Source organism: Grampus griseus, assembly GCF_964374135.1.
Source record: "Grampus griseus genome assembly, chromosome: 16".
Classification (NCBI taxonomy): Eukaryota; Metazoa; Chordata; class Mammalia; order Artiodactyla; family Delphinidae; genus Grampus; species Grampus griseus.
Window position 1 is genome coordinate 49,942,195 of NC_139010.1, and position 13,849 is coordinate 49,956,043.

At 43.1% G+C, this 13,849-nt stretch overlaps 1 protein-coding gene and 1 pseudogene across 2 annotated transcripts in view; both read right to left on the reverse strand.

Moving 5' to 3' along the window:
- SLC16A12 (solute carrier family 16 member 12) overlaps positions 1-11,811 on the reverse strand; it is a gene marked incomplete at its 3' end in the record, with an annotated part of 41,061 nt that extends 29,250 nt beyond the window's left edge. The window contains exon 1 of the mRNA XM_082672956.1: positions 11,722-11,811. The remainder of the gene's footprint in view (positions 1-11,721) is intronic.
- LOC309835046 (SNW domain-containing protein 1-like) lies at positions 3,975-5,718 on the reverse strand (annotated as a pseudogene). The gene has a single exon. The product of its transcript is annotated as an SNW domain-containing protein 1-like (transcript).
- Positions 11,812-13,849: the final 2,038 nt, after the last annotated feature.

Here is a 13,849-nt window from a genome sequence, read left to right on the forward strand (position 1 = left end):
TTGCAGTCAATCTCCACCAACCTCAGCATTGCGTTACCACTGGTTTGCTTTCTGTTGATGTAGATGAGTTTTGCCAGTCAAGAATGTCGTAAATATAGAATCACACAATATGGACTATTTTGCTTCTGGCTTCTTTCACTTATGACAATTTTTTAAAATAAATTTATTTATTTATTTTTGGCTGCATTGGGTCTTGGCTGCTGCACAAGAGTTTTCTCTACTTGCAGTGAGCGGGGACCACTCTTCGTTGCGGTGCTCGGGCTTCTCACTGCGGTGGCTTCAGTAGTTGTGGCATACGGGCTCAATAGTTGTGGCACACGGGCTCAGTAGTTGTGGCACGGGCTCTAGGTGCGCAGGCTGAGTAGTTGTGGCACGCAGGCTCAGTAGTTGTAGCGCACGGGCTTAGTTGTTCCGCGGCACGTGGGATCTTCCCGGACCGGGGCTCGAACCCGTGTCCCCTGCATGGGCAGGCAGATTCTTAACCACTGCACCACCAAGGAAGCCCCTATGATGATGTTTTGAGATTCATCCAGGTTGCTGTGCATACCTGTACTCGATTCCTTTTTACTGCTAAATAGTAATCTGTTTTATGGATATATTACAATTTATTTATCTGTTGATGGACATTAGGATTGTTTCCGATTTTTGACCATTATGAATAAAGCTTATGTGAATATCTCTATACAAGTCTTTTATGGACATAGGTTTTCACTTTCTTGAGTAAATACCTAGGAATGAAATTACTGTGTCATATTGTAAGTGTATATTTAACTTTAGAAGATCAACATGGCTGTATGATATTACTGTAACACATTAGAGCTCCAGTGTGTAATGGAGTCTCATTGTAATTTTAATTTGTACTTTCCTTACTACTAATGATGTTAACCGTTTTTTCATGTTTTATTAGCTATTCATATATCTTCTTTTGTGAAGGCTCTGTTCAAATATCATGCCATTTTTAATTGGGTTGTTTATCTTATTATTGAGATACAAGAATTCTTTGTATATCCTCGATACAAGTCTTTTGTAGATATATGTATTGCAAATATTTTCTCCTATTCTGTGGTTTGCCCATTCATTTCCCAATGGTGCATCTTGAAGAGCAGAAACTATTAATTTTGGTGAACTGAAATTTATTATTTTTCCTTTTTAGTCAATTGTATTTCTATACATTAGTAGTTGTTGCTGAAACTCAGCCTCTGTTCACCGGTGCCGAACAGAAATGCGGAGACAGAGTTTTGGGTGAAGCAGAAAAGAATAGCTTTTTATTGCTTTGCCAGGCAAAGGGGGCCACAGTGCGCTAATGCCCTCAAAACTGGGTGTCCCGCCCTAGAGGAGGTAGCGAGGAGTCTTATAGTGTTCAAGGAGCAGGGCGTGATCAGCACGTGGATAATTCTTGGATTGGTTGGCGTCAAGATGAAATTTCAAGCATCATCAACCTTCTGGTTTCAACCAGTCTAGGGTCTATGTTCTTGCGGTCAGCAGTTTTCATCTGGTGGGGGTCTGCTTCCTATAAAATCACCTTAGCAATGTGTGTCAGGCCTTATCTGTAGCTTTCAGGGAAAGCTACAGTTCCCCAGCCCAACAGCTATTCTTTGTTTCTACATCTTCACATTTCCCACTCATTAACTCTTGAGTCAGACTTTTACTTCAAAAGACAAGGACACAGGGGCTCGTACACAATTTCATAGTGAACAAATAGAAAGTGGAATTTAAAAATACCACTTTACATTAGGCATTTCATCAAAAGCCATGAGATGCCTAGGAATACTTTTAACATAATATGTGCATTATTTGGACATTCAAAACTACAAAACAGTGCTGAGAGAAATTTATAAAGGCTTGAGAGAAAGGGAGAGCGAGCGAGCAAGCATGTTCATTCCATGGAACACTGAGAAGACGTCATATCTACCCAAGTTGATTGTTTCAATGAAATGCCAAACCAAGTCCAACAGCCTTTTTTTTTAAAATAGAAACTGACAAGCTGATTCTAAAACTCATATGGAAATGCAAAGAACCTAGAAAATCCAAAATCATGTTCAAAAGATAGAACAAAAGTTGAAGGCTTATACTAACTGATTTCAAAGACTTGTTCTAAAACCAAAGTAATCAAGAGTGATATCGGTATATTAGATTAGTGGAACAGAATAGAGAGTTTAGAAATAGACCCACACGTTTATTCGTATGGGAAGAAAACAACTCTCTAGTGTCACCTCACACCATACACAAAACCTAACTCGAAATAGCATATCTAAACATAAACGCAAAAACTATAAAAAAAAAAAACTTCTGGAAGAAAACATAGGAGAAAATCTTCATAATTGGGGGACAGGCAAAGGTTTTTTAGACAGGACATAAAAAGCAAAATGAACTCCCTCCTCTTGCCTTCATAGAGGCTTTGAAGAGGTTTAGATTTATTATAGCAACAAAGAAGCTGTTATTTTTTTCACATCTGTGTCATCATATGAGCAAATCTCGACCCTACCACAACTTACTAGAGAAGATTTCCAAATGGACTCTACTATTGCCTCTACAGTGGGAAAGTACTCTTTAACGATACACCGTTTGTACCCCTTAGGGTGTCCCATTTGAAGCTCTTTATTGAGATACTCACTCCTGTCTCCGTAGAAACAAGAGGGAAACTGAGAGATACTATTTCTGATAATGGAAACTCAGTGTCCTCAGCTACGACCTGTTGGCCGAGGACCGTCTGGGCCCATATTCAGCCCATATATATGTCCGTTATCTGTAGCCAAATATCAGCCTCATTCCCAGCCCATCGTCCCACTCCCACCTATCCCATGATACTATATGTTCCTTGCAACCCACGGAAAAAATCGAGCTTTAGTATCTTCTTACATGCTGTTTTCTTTACCTTCAAATTCCTTCCTTCGCCACTTTCCCACCTGACTTATCATTTCTGCTTCAACTGCTTCCACCCCATCTCCATCCTCAAAGTAGTTATCTTCCTGTTACAGACTCTTGGAGCTCTCTGTACCTACCCCTCCTGGCCCTTATCAGATGCACTTTTGTTATCTATTTAACGTCTCTCTCTACCACTGGCCTGTTTAACTCCACAGAACAGAAACAACCTTAAGTCATCCTTGTCTCTTCCCCCAATTCTCTCCACCATCTCCAAACCCCAACACACACACACACACACAATGTCTGATGCAGAGTAAGAGCTCTATCAGTGTCTAATAAATGAATGAAATAAGCTCTGCCTTCACCAGAAAGAACCCCAGCAAGTCATAAAAAATAAATTAAAAGCATTAATAACAGTCACTAGTTTTAACATGGTAATTCAATTGAAAGAAACGGGAAAAGAACTTCATCTTCGTCAGAAAGGTCTAATCTTCAGACATCAGGCAAGAAAATCAACCATTCCAGCTAGAAAATGAAGAATATTCAGCACAACCGGCTTCCCTCTAAAGGACGCTCACTCAGGAGCAAAGCAGTCTTGTCACAGAGGAACCAGCCAGTACTTAGAGCTCAAGTCTGACTCCTGGGCCAGTGAAGCCACACAGCAATAATAGTAACGACAGTTACTATTTGGGGGCACTTAATCCACCAGGCTCTGGATTCACTATTATACGTATGTTATCTCATTTTATCTTTTTTTTTTTGTCTAAATGTTTTTATTGGAAACAAATAGTTGCACCAAGCAAGAGCTTACTTTCCCCACTCCAAATTAAAACAGAGCACGATAGGGGCAAACATCATTTGGCAGGACGGTTCCAATATGTGGACATCCTTCTTTCTACTCACTGTGGTTGGGGTAACTTTATTCGTAAGCAGTCACTCTTAGACACAATATTAACCCCAAAGTGTTAATGTCACTCAAAAGGAAGTGGCCTTAAATTCATGTGTGGGGCAGTATGTTCTATAAATGCCAAAAGGTGGGAGAAGCACAAACACAACCCACTCTTTAAAAAAACGAAATAATTCAAAGTAGAATTTTTCCATCCCCCCTTTCTCCTGTCATAAAAAGTAGCGCTGGGCTCTGACACCCAGATTTGGTTTTTATCCTGGTCATTTACAAAGTGTTCCCCCATATGACTTGCATCATTAGGGTTATGAATGATAGTTCATTCACTCTGAAGAAAGTATCTACTCCTTTCTCCTCTTCTCGCCTCTATGCTCATGTTCCTTGGGGCGGCTGCTATCTGAGGGTCTCTTAGAGCCACCGTGCTGTTTGGCTTCTTCCAAAAATGTGTCCAAACCAAAAGGATCCTCCTCAAACTGGACTGGTCCTTCTCGGCCTCTGTCTACGATCTGAACCAGAAAACTCCTTATTGGGAACAAATCTGTGAGTCTTTATTCTGGCTTCTAGGTCATCACTAACCATGTCCTTGTCCAGATTTTGACTGGGCCTGTAAATATTCTGGGCCATATCTTTACCACCTCTCCAGGCTTGATCATAAACATTGTAAATTTCATCTTCCCCATCTGCAAAACTACTCTCCGTACCCTTGGATTGGTTGAAGAGCCTTTGGTCATCCTGAACTTCATTGGAAGTCCGAGGATTGGGCACACCAAGAACAATGACTTCACTGATATCTCGATTTTCATCTGCAGTTTCAACCTATTATCTGGAGCTGCCCTGGAGAGATTCCGGTCGTGCTGTCTCTCTTTTCGCCTGTCACGCCGGATTTCATCCCTCTCACATGCCTCCCCATTCTCTTTTTCCACATGGGTTTTGATCCCAGCTCTTCTCTCCCCCTGGCTTTCTGGGCCATTTCTCTAAGTTTCTCTTCATGTTTCTCCTTTTCTTTTTTGAGCCATCTTTCTCTCTACTTGAGCTCGCATTTCCACAGCTTCACGAGCCTTCCAATCAGCAATATAGAGGGCTTCGGCCAGTTTTGCAAAATTTTTATTGATGTGAACTGTCTGCAGTCCTCTTCCATCAGCCGCCAGACGTTTATCTAATGGAACTGTATAACCCTTTGCATTTTTCCAGTGTGAAACACCGGGAGGAATCTTCCACTCTTGTTGTTCCTTCACGGTCATCTTTCGGCTAGGAGAGTGCATGACAGGTGCAGGAGGAGAAGGTGGTCCCCGGGGAATCTTCTTATTAATCTTGAACCTTGGCGGCTCCATCGGATCTTTCTGCATTTCCACCATTTGAATAACTCTCTGTTTAGCTCCAGAGTTGAAAGCCACTCCTTGTTGAGATGGTGTGTATTGGATATACCAAGGAGCGGCCAGTTTATCAGCTGCTGCTCGGACTGGCATGGCTGCAGCAACCTTCTGTGATAAAGGATTTTTCTAAGGTTACCCTTGTCTTTTTTCTCTTTAATGGCTTCTTCATCAGGTCTTTGCAGGTCTGGGTCATCTGCATTCATGATTTCTTTGGGAACCATGTCAGTGTACTTGCTATAAATGACATTGCCTTTTGACTGTCCCTGTCGAGCAGTTGCATCATACTTAATTTTTCCTTCAGCATGCACCTGACTGGCCAGTGTATTTGACATTTTTTTTCTCTTGTCCCATATTCAGGGGATACTGGGCCACATGGATCGCTGGAAAAGCACCTCCACCTCCAAAGTCCTCTAATAACCGAGGTATCCAGCCTTTCCGGTACCCGTGTGGGGGAGGTTCTCTTTGGGAGGAGACCAGTGAGGTCTGTCGTGATCTCTGGGATCTTGCCTTTTCTTCAGCCTCAAGCTGGTCCTGGGATAGCTGAGTAGGCACAAGTAAAAAGCTGGTGAGCACCATCTTCTTCCGCCTCCTCTCCTCATTTTATCTTTATCCCAGCCCTGTGGAGGAGGTATTATAATTTCCGTTTTACAGATAAAGAATGCTCTAACTATCCAAGATTTAGCCTCGGCCTGAGTTCAAAGCTTGTGGTCTTAATCTCTGCATCCCGTTGCTCTCCACTGGCCTCCAAGCTCCCTCCTGGTGGAAGCCATGATTATGTTTGATCTTGTGTCTCCAGCACCCAGAACAGTGCCTGGCATATATTTGCTAAATGCTACGGTGAAATACAAACCTCTTGGGAAAGAGAAAGATATCTTGCCTCCCAGCCCCTGGATATTTTATTACACCCTCTTACCAATGATTAAATGTCTGCTTCTACCCGCCCGGGACTCAAGGGCCCACTGAACACCCTGGCCTAGGGGATGTGCAGTGAAGGGCCATCTTCCAGGTCTGCCATGAGGGAATTCCAACACTTCTGCACGGCCTTTATAACAGTGGAGAAAAGTATCCCAGCTGAGCCTTACAGACTTCTATCCAGGGGCAAACTCAAGCCCCCAAAACAACTGAAAGTCGGGGAGAAGTTAAAGAAACCCCTTCTCTCTCTGCTTGGACTTAGATTGTCTCTGGCTCAGGGACCCAACTTTTTTTCCACTTGAAGTCTCTGGGTCTTAGGGATGCCTTCTAATGCATATGGACTTATTTATTTTTGTTGCCCAATGATATTACACATACGTTGTGAAAAAAATATATTGTTCTTGGGACTTCCCTGGTGGCGCAGTGGTTAAGAATTCACCTGCCAGTGCAGAGGCACGGGTTCGATCCCTGGTCCGGGAAGATCCCACATGCTGCGGAGCAACTAAGTTCGTGCACCACAACTACTGGGCCTGCGCGTCTAAAGCCGGTGCTCCACGACAAGAGAAGCCACCGCAACGAGAAGCCTGTGCACCGCTCTCTGCAACTAGCGAAAGCCCACGTGCAGCAACAAAGACCCAACACAGCCAAAATAAAAAAAAAAATTTTTTTTTAATATATTGTTCTTAAGTGCAGAAATACTTTGCTTTTTTTTTTTTTTTTTTGCTTTTCTTTTCCTTTCTGCTTCTCTCTGCTTAGTCCTCAGACAGATTCTGGTAACGGGGGAGTAAATAATTACCGACTTCAACCAGAAATTTTTGGATGTCTGTCAGGACCTTTTGGCACTAAACTGAAACACTAACCTTTGCTAATAAAGCTGCCGACGTTTCTACATGGTCTATGAGACTTTGAGGACAGGAATACTTTACATAAGACGTAGAATAAGCAGCAGGGTGATTTATATGGCATTTGGTTTACAGAAAAGGAGAAAAAGGTACAATTTTTGATTCACAAGAGGCAGAGAGTAGAAAGCAAGTTTCTTTCTCACCCTGTCAGTTCCTAATCCAGAGTCGCTGATTCTAGGCAACAACAGAAAAATGCTTACTCCTGAGTCCAATAGTTTGTTGACAGTGCAATTCAAAACAAGGAGCTTGCCCCCAGTAACCATTTTCTGCAAAAATACAGTTCTTTTCTCTCCTATCTGGAAATACAAGTAAAAGCAGTGATAGGCCTGAGCTGTAGCTAGCTCTCTTTGATAAAAAATACAACATGTAGTTGAATATTCCAGCACTTAGCACAATGTCTGGTATAAAACTGGTGCTCAATATCTGTGGGGTTCAGGGAAGAAATTTTTGTGTCTAACTCAGTGACCTTGCAGAACTCTTTAATTCTAATTTTACACTAAACAGCATATGGAATCATTAAATCAGATGACGTTATATCAGAGGCTTCTTGGCTACAGAGGAGAAACTTGGAGCTTGAGATGCATTTCACAGATTCATTTTGTTAGTTGACAGAGAACCTTTTATGGAAGAACAGTGCTGCCTGTCTCTACAACATTTTCCTTACTCTGTCATCACTGCTCCCGCCATGTTGTTGACACGGAAGGGGAACCGAGTGAAATATTTCAGTTGGCTGGAAGTTAACCCCTCAAGTCACGGGGTGTTCTAGAGAACTTGTGTTTCAAAGAGAGTGCAGGCAGGGATTCCCTGGCAGTCCAAAGGTTAGGACTCTGTGCTTCCACTGCTGGGGGCCTGGGCTCAATCCCTACTCCGGGAACTAAGAGCCCACAAGCCGCGTGGGGCGGCGAAAGATAATAAATAAATAAATAAATAAATAAATAAATAAATAAATAAATAAATATAAAAGAGAGTGCAAGCAGAAAAACTCAGGTCTGCACTCAGAGTGTGAGCTCCCTGTGAGCAGGGACCCTTAATGCTTCAGTGCCTAGGATGGTTCCTGGAAAAAAATGGCACTCAGTAAATATTTAGTAAACGAACACCCCCAAACTTGAGTTATGGATGTTTTCTCAAGTCACGTGGGAAGGGTGCCCAGGGAGCTTGAGGAATGGGGGCAAGAAATTATCCATTCTTTCTTTGTTCTTTTTAGCCACTGTCAAACCAGATTAACTAGCCTTCCCATTATCTGGGTAACAGAGGCCTAAGTGAATATATCTCAATGAGATACCCTGAGAACACGGGGGCAGGGCCAGGTCCTGACACCAGACAGGGCCAAACGTGGAAACAGAACTTCACTGCCAGGCTGGCTGTCTCTTCTTGCTTTGACCAAGTGGCTAAAAATGAACGTGGGCTGCTGAGAGGCTCACCTACAGGGCCTGGCCCTCGGCCCATGTCTGCCCCATACTGCACAGGCCATCAAATTCCACAGGCCCTTAGAGATGTTTATTTTTGCACTCTGTAGACTCTGCTCGCTGCTGGAGCCACGGCAGGTCACACAAAGGACAAGGTGTTGCCAAGCTGAGAATGTGGGGTGCTCCTCAGTGCAAGACCCAGGACCAGGGCTTCCCTGGTGGCGCAGTGGTTGAGGGTCCGCCTGCCGATGCAGGGGGCGCGGGTTCGTGCCCCGGTCCGGGAGGATCCCACATGCCGCGGAGCGGCTGGGCCCGTGAGCCATGGCCTCTGAGCCTGCGCGTCTGGAGCCTGTGCTCCGCAACGGGAGACGCCACAACAGTGAGAGGCCGGCGTACGGCAAAAAAAAAAAAAAAAAAGACCCAGGACCTTAATTTCTCCCCAGAAATGAAAGTTAGGAGCGCTTTTTACAAAAGTTCCTTTAACAGGTAGGTGGTTGTCTTTGTCTCTGTCTTTATTGAAATAGTTAGGAATGAACCAGTTCATCCCACTTCCTTCTAGATTTGGACCCACAGAAAAGTCTGATGAACAAAGGCCTTGGAAGTAGTTTCCAACCCTTTTTCATGTGAGGTCCCTCCATACATCGTAAAGTATTTGCTTAGCCAAGCAAGGCAATAGTCATGTTTTTAGAATAAGTTATCTGTTGATCGATAAAATATGTAAAGGCAACAGTTAAAATGAATTTCATGGCATTTTCAAATACATTTTGTTTTATTTGATGAATCACTCAGACATTTACAACCAGCTGAAAAATTGTGGTAACTGTGTAAGATATTTTTCTGTCCACTGACAGGATGCCGTCATGTACGTGTGGATTTGCCCACCTTGTACTAATTCTGTCATCTCCTCCCAGGTCTGACACCCCCAGATTAGAAGCCCCTCTCTGTTTATTAAGGGTAAGCCTAGTGCCTTGAAGAACATCAATTCCTTCTGGTTTATGAGGCATATTATTTGTTCAAGGTCCCAGAAGGAACTGGGAAACTGGGTAGACTTCAACAAAGATATTATTTATAAAGGTGTGAACAAGTGTTCATAAAATCTAATAACAAAGGTCAGTAGAGTCCTCTGGGGCCAGTAACACTAGCACTTCTAGACCTGACAGGCAAAGGGAGAGAGCAGTTACTGGAACCTTCTGCAGAGTCACTGGGTAAAGGAAAGCAGCCAGTCCATAAGGATCTGACAGTAAAAGAACCAAGGAAAAAAATGCACCAGCCTCACACTCTTCCTGCCTTCTAAGTCCCATCAGTGGCTGAACCAAACAGGAACCAAGTTGATGTAGCCTATAAGTGTCAGCCTTCCAGGGCAGAGAAGTGGGTGGAAATGGGATGAACAGTGAACTTGGAGGTGCAAATGGAAACTGTCCTGCACACCAGGGTAACCTGTAAGCTTGCCCTGTAGTGCACTAGGGCTATGGTTAAAAACGAGATCAAGGGGCTTCCCTGGTGGCGCAGTGGTTGAGAGTCCGTCTGCCGATGCAGGGAACACGGGTTTGTGCCCCGGTCCAGGAAGATCCCACATGCCGCGGAGAGGCTGGGCCCGTGAGCCATGGCCGCTGAGCCTGCGTGTCCGGAGCCTGTGCTCCGCAACGGGAGAGGCCACAACAGTGAGAGGCCCGCGTACCGCAAAAAAAAAAAAAACGAGATCAACTCTTGAGCCAATCAGTGCTGGGCCTTGCCTTTAAATTAGATCAAGCCACTCAAGGTTACCGACTCAAATCTTCTGGTGTATTTCAAACACAAAACTCAATTTGTGGAACCAACCTCCTCTTTTGCTGCTCATACTAAAATGCTCCCTTAGTTTCAGCCAGCGATCACCTTTAAAAGGACAGCTCCAAAATCTGCATCTCTGCTACCGATCTTCCTCCGGAGTTGAAAACTCCGATTTCCAACAGCCTGTAAGTTACCTCAAAGTCACATGCCTACAAAGCACTGGCTGGTCTATCCTGGAAACACATTTTATTTTCATGCTTTCACCATTTTCCAACTAGGTATGCTAGAACACTCTGAGTCTTTTTGACTCTCCTCCCCAACCCTCAGAATAAGTGAGTCCAACTCATACCACTTCCTCTGGTGTCCCTCTCACACCTGCCCTCCCTTTTTAGTTTCCCATGACCTTGTACCTGAACGAAGGCAGAGCCTGTCCCAGCTGGCCTCGCTAATCCTGACTCCACCACTTAGTGGCTCTGTTTAGACTTTCCTGCGCTTACTAATTATGACTCTTATATAGTGTCTCAGGGACTCAGTTTCCTCATCTGTAGGGTAGAGCCATGCACAGTACCTACAACTAGGGACAAAGACCTCCTTTCCATTGATTCCACGGGGCAGAAACCCCAGTGGAGCTATTAGCACCCCTGGTGTTTCCCTACTCACCTACTCTTCTCTGCAGGAGGAGAGGTTGGTTATCTGATTCATAGGTTTGGGAGAAACAGATGCACATGCTCAGCTTTTGGTTTTTCTTTTTTTTTTTCAGCTTGGGATCTGCCTGTGAGTAGAGAGGGCTCATCCTACTCAGCTCTTCCACCCTGTACATGAAACAGGGGTACGTGCCCTTCAAAGGAGGCCTGTGGTTGTTTGAGGGCTTCCAAGGACGGTGACTGGGTAAGTCCATCTTTTATGTACCCAGAGTGCTGCAGCCCTTCCTGGCTGGTACTCCTAAGCCTCATTCCCCTCTTATCAGCATTATCAGCACATAAGGCAGCATTTTAGTCTTTGATTCCTGTTTCTACCTCTAAATTGGTATTGAACTTGTGAGAAGACAGGTGGTTTTTATTGATCCAATTTTTTTTTTTTTTTTTTTTTTTTCGGTACGCAGGCCTCTCAGTGTTGTGGCCTCTCCCGTTGCGGAGCACAGGCTCCGGACGCGCAGGCTCAGCGGCCATGGCTCACGGGCCCAGCCTCTCCGCAGTATGTGGGATCTTCCCGGACCGGGGCACGAACCCGTGTTCCCTGCATCGGCAGGTGGACTCTCAACCACTGCGCCACCATGGAAGCCCTTTATTGATCCTTTTGATCCCAATTCCTACCTCATGGAGTTGTTAAGAAAATGAAATGAGGTAATCCATATTATATCACAAAGCGTAGGATCTGCCCGAAGTACACATTCAAATAAATGTTAGCTCTTCTTACTGTCGTGGCTATTGTTGTTATAGATTGCTTCCATGAGTCTTAGGAAAGGGATAGGAATTTTAAATTTCAATATCCTATGATTATCATAATACTTTATATCAAGATAGTGTGGAGAATAACAGCTATAAAGCGATTATATAACTTTAATTTGTAAAATAAAAGTTATAAAGCAGAACCTTCTAAACAGCAGAAGAAAAGCTATCACCATTTCCTCTCCAAAGACTTCACATGGAGGCATTCACATGTGTTCTGAGGCTGGGTGTGAAAGTTGTTCTGAAAGCACATTTCTCTGAGGAGGCTTCCAAGAGGCCCTTAGGCCACGATGCAGCTGTAAACAGTAACATAACATGGCTCAGAAAAAACAAGTTTTAAGAAGAAAAAAGAAACCCACATTCCTCTGACAGGATACTCCTCTCTGAAAGAGTTCCAGAGGTCTCCCCTGCCCTCAGTTATACTACTGCTCTTTGAGGCCTTTAAGATTGCTACAAATATGAATGCTGCATTACATTTTGAAGCACATAAACCAGGGCACTTGGCCTGGGGTCAGACATGCCTGCCTTTGAAACCCAGTGCTCACAACTAATAGCTGTATGAACCTGACATGCGACTTAGCTTCCTGAGTCTGTCTCCTGCTCTGTATATTGAAGTTAATAGTTCCCCTTTGTTAGGGCTTTAATGAGGATTAAAGGGCAAATATGTGTAAAAGCTCTGACACCTATGAAAATATTCACATAATAACATACATTAACTCCCTTCCCTGTTATACCAGCTGATACATTTTTCATCTTCTTTTGTATCTTTCAATAATTTTCCAAATTAAAAAGTGAAGCAAGGGCTTCCCTGGTGGCGCAGTGGTTGAGAGTCCGCCTGCCGATGCAGGGGACACGGGTTGGTGCCCCGGTCCGGGAGGATCCCACATGCCGTAGAGCGGCTGGGCCCGTGAGCCATGGCCGCTGAGCCTGCATGTCCGGAGCCTGTGCTCCGCAACAGGAGAGGCCACAACATTGAGAAGCCTGTGTACCACAAAAAGAAAATGAAAAAAAAAACGTGAAGCAAAAAAGAAAAAAAAAGCAAAGCAATTATACAAGATATATAGTAGCATACAGGAGGCACTCAAAAAATACTTACCTAAGTTAAACATATACCAGTTACTAGTTCAAACAGTGACATGGTTAGCAAATTATTAGTAAATAAGTATCTTTATCATACCTGAAAGCACCCATATTTCTTGTCTTAGAGTATCCAAAGGAAAAAAGGGAGAGACCCAGAGACTTTATCTTTCTATGTCAAGTTTCCCTTATGATATTGGGACAAGACAAAAGAACTAAATAATTGAATGAGGGAGAGTGGCAGAGAGAAAATGATGGGGAAAACAATAAATCCAAGAAATACTATGCTCTTTGAACATTTAAACTAATTTTTACTTCTTTGCAGTATTTAGTTGGTTCTTTCTTTTGAATTGCACACTGAAATTCTTTGCAGGCAAATATCTGTATATCGAATATCTGTGTCCATGTTCTCTTCCCTTTTTAGTGACTTTTCCTAAGTAGTACATGTCCCAAACATGGATCATTATAAAGCCTTTACGAATGATGGTTATGAGGACTGTAGCAGCACCCAAAAAATGCCTGTGTTGGGCTAACTCATAGTCAGAACACAAAATGTACAAGCTATGAGTACAACTACAGAAAATACATGTGCACAAGGACAAAATGAGAAGGGAATGCAGAAAGAAAATAGTTGTGTGAGGAAAGTAAGATTATAAATGGTCTCTTCCTGTATTTTCTGAACTTCTTGGAATAATCTCATACCCTTCTTATAAAAAGTAATAAAACCACTTTTACATAGTTGTATCTAAGTGTATTCTTACTGCTTTCTTTCCCATTCAACATCGATTCATATATGCTTTTTTGCATATTTGACAGAGTTGACATTTGACATTTTATATCTTTACCATGGTTGAGTTTGCCCTCTTCTTTTAAACTTGTCAAAATTTTATCCTCTTGGAATACTTAGGAGGGCTTTACTTTGGGACCACTCTCTTATACTTGGATCAAAGGTCACCCCTCACTTCTTTTCTTCCTAACAGGCTGAAAACAAGAATCTATCTGTGGAAAGAGAAAATTTACAATCATTTTTTAAGGCTGTCTAAGGAAACAATCCAATTAGCAGAGTTTAGTTCTGTTTTTTTTTTCCCAAAAAAGTGAATGTGTGTGTTGTGTATGTGTAAAATAAAGAAATTTATTCCAGCATGCTCTTTCACTATAATTTTCAAAATTGTTTTTCTCTTAAAAAGTGATGAAA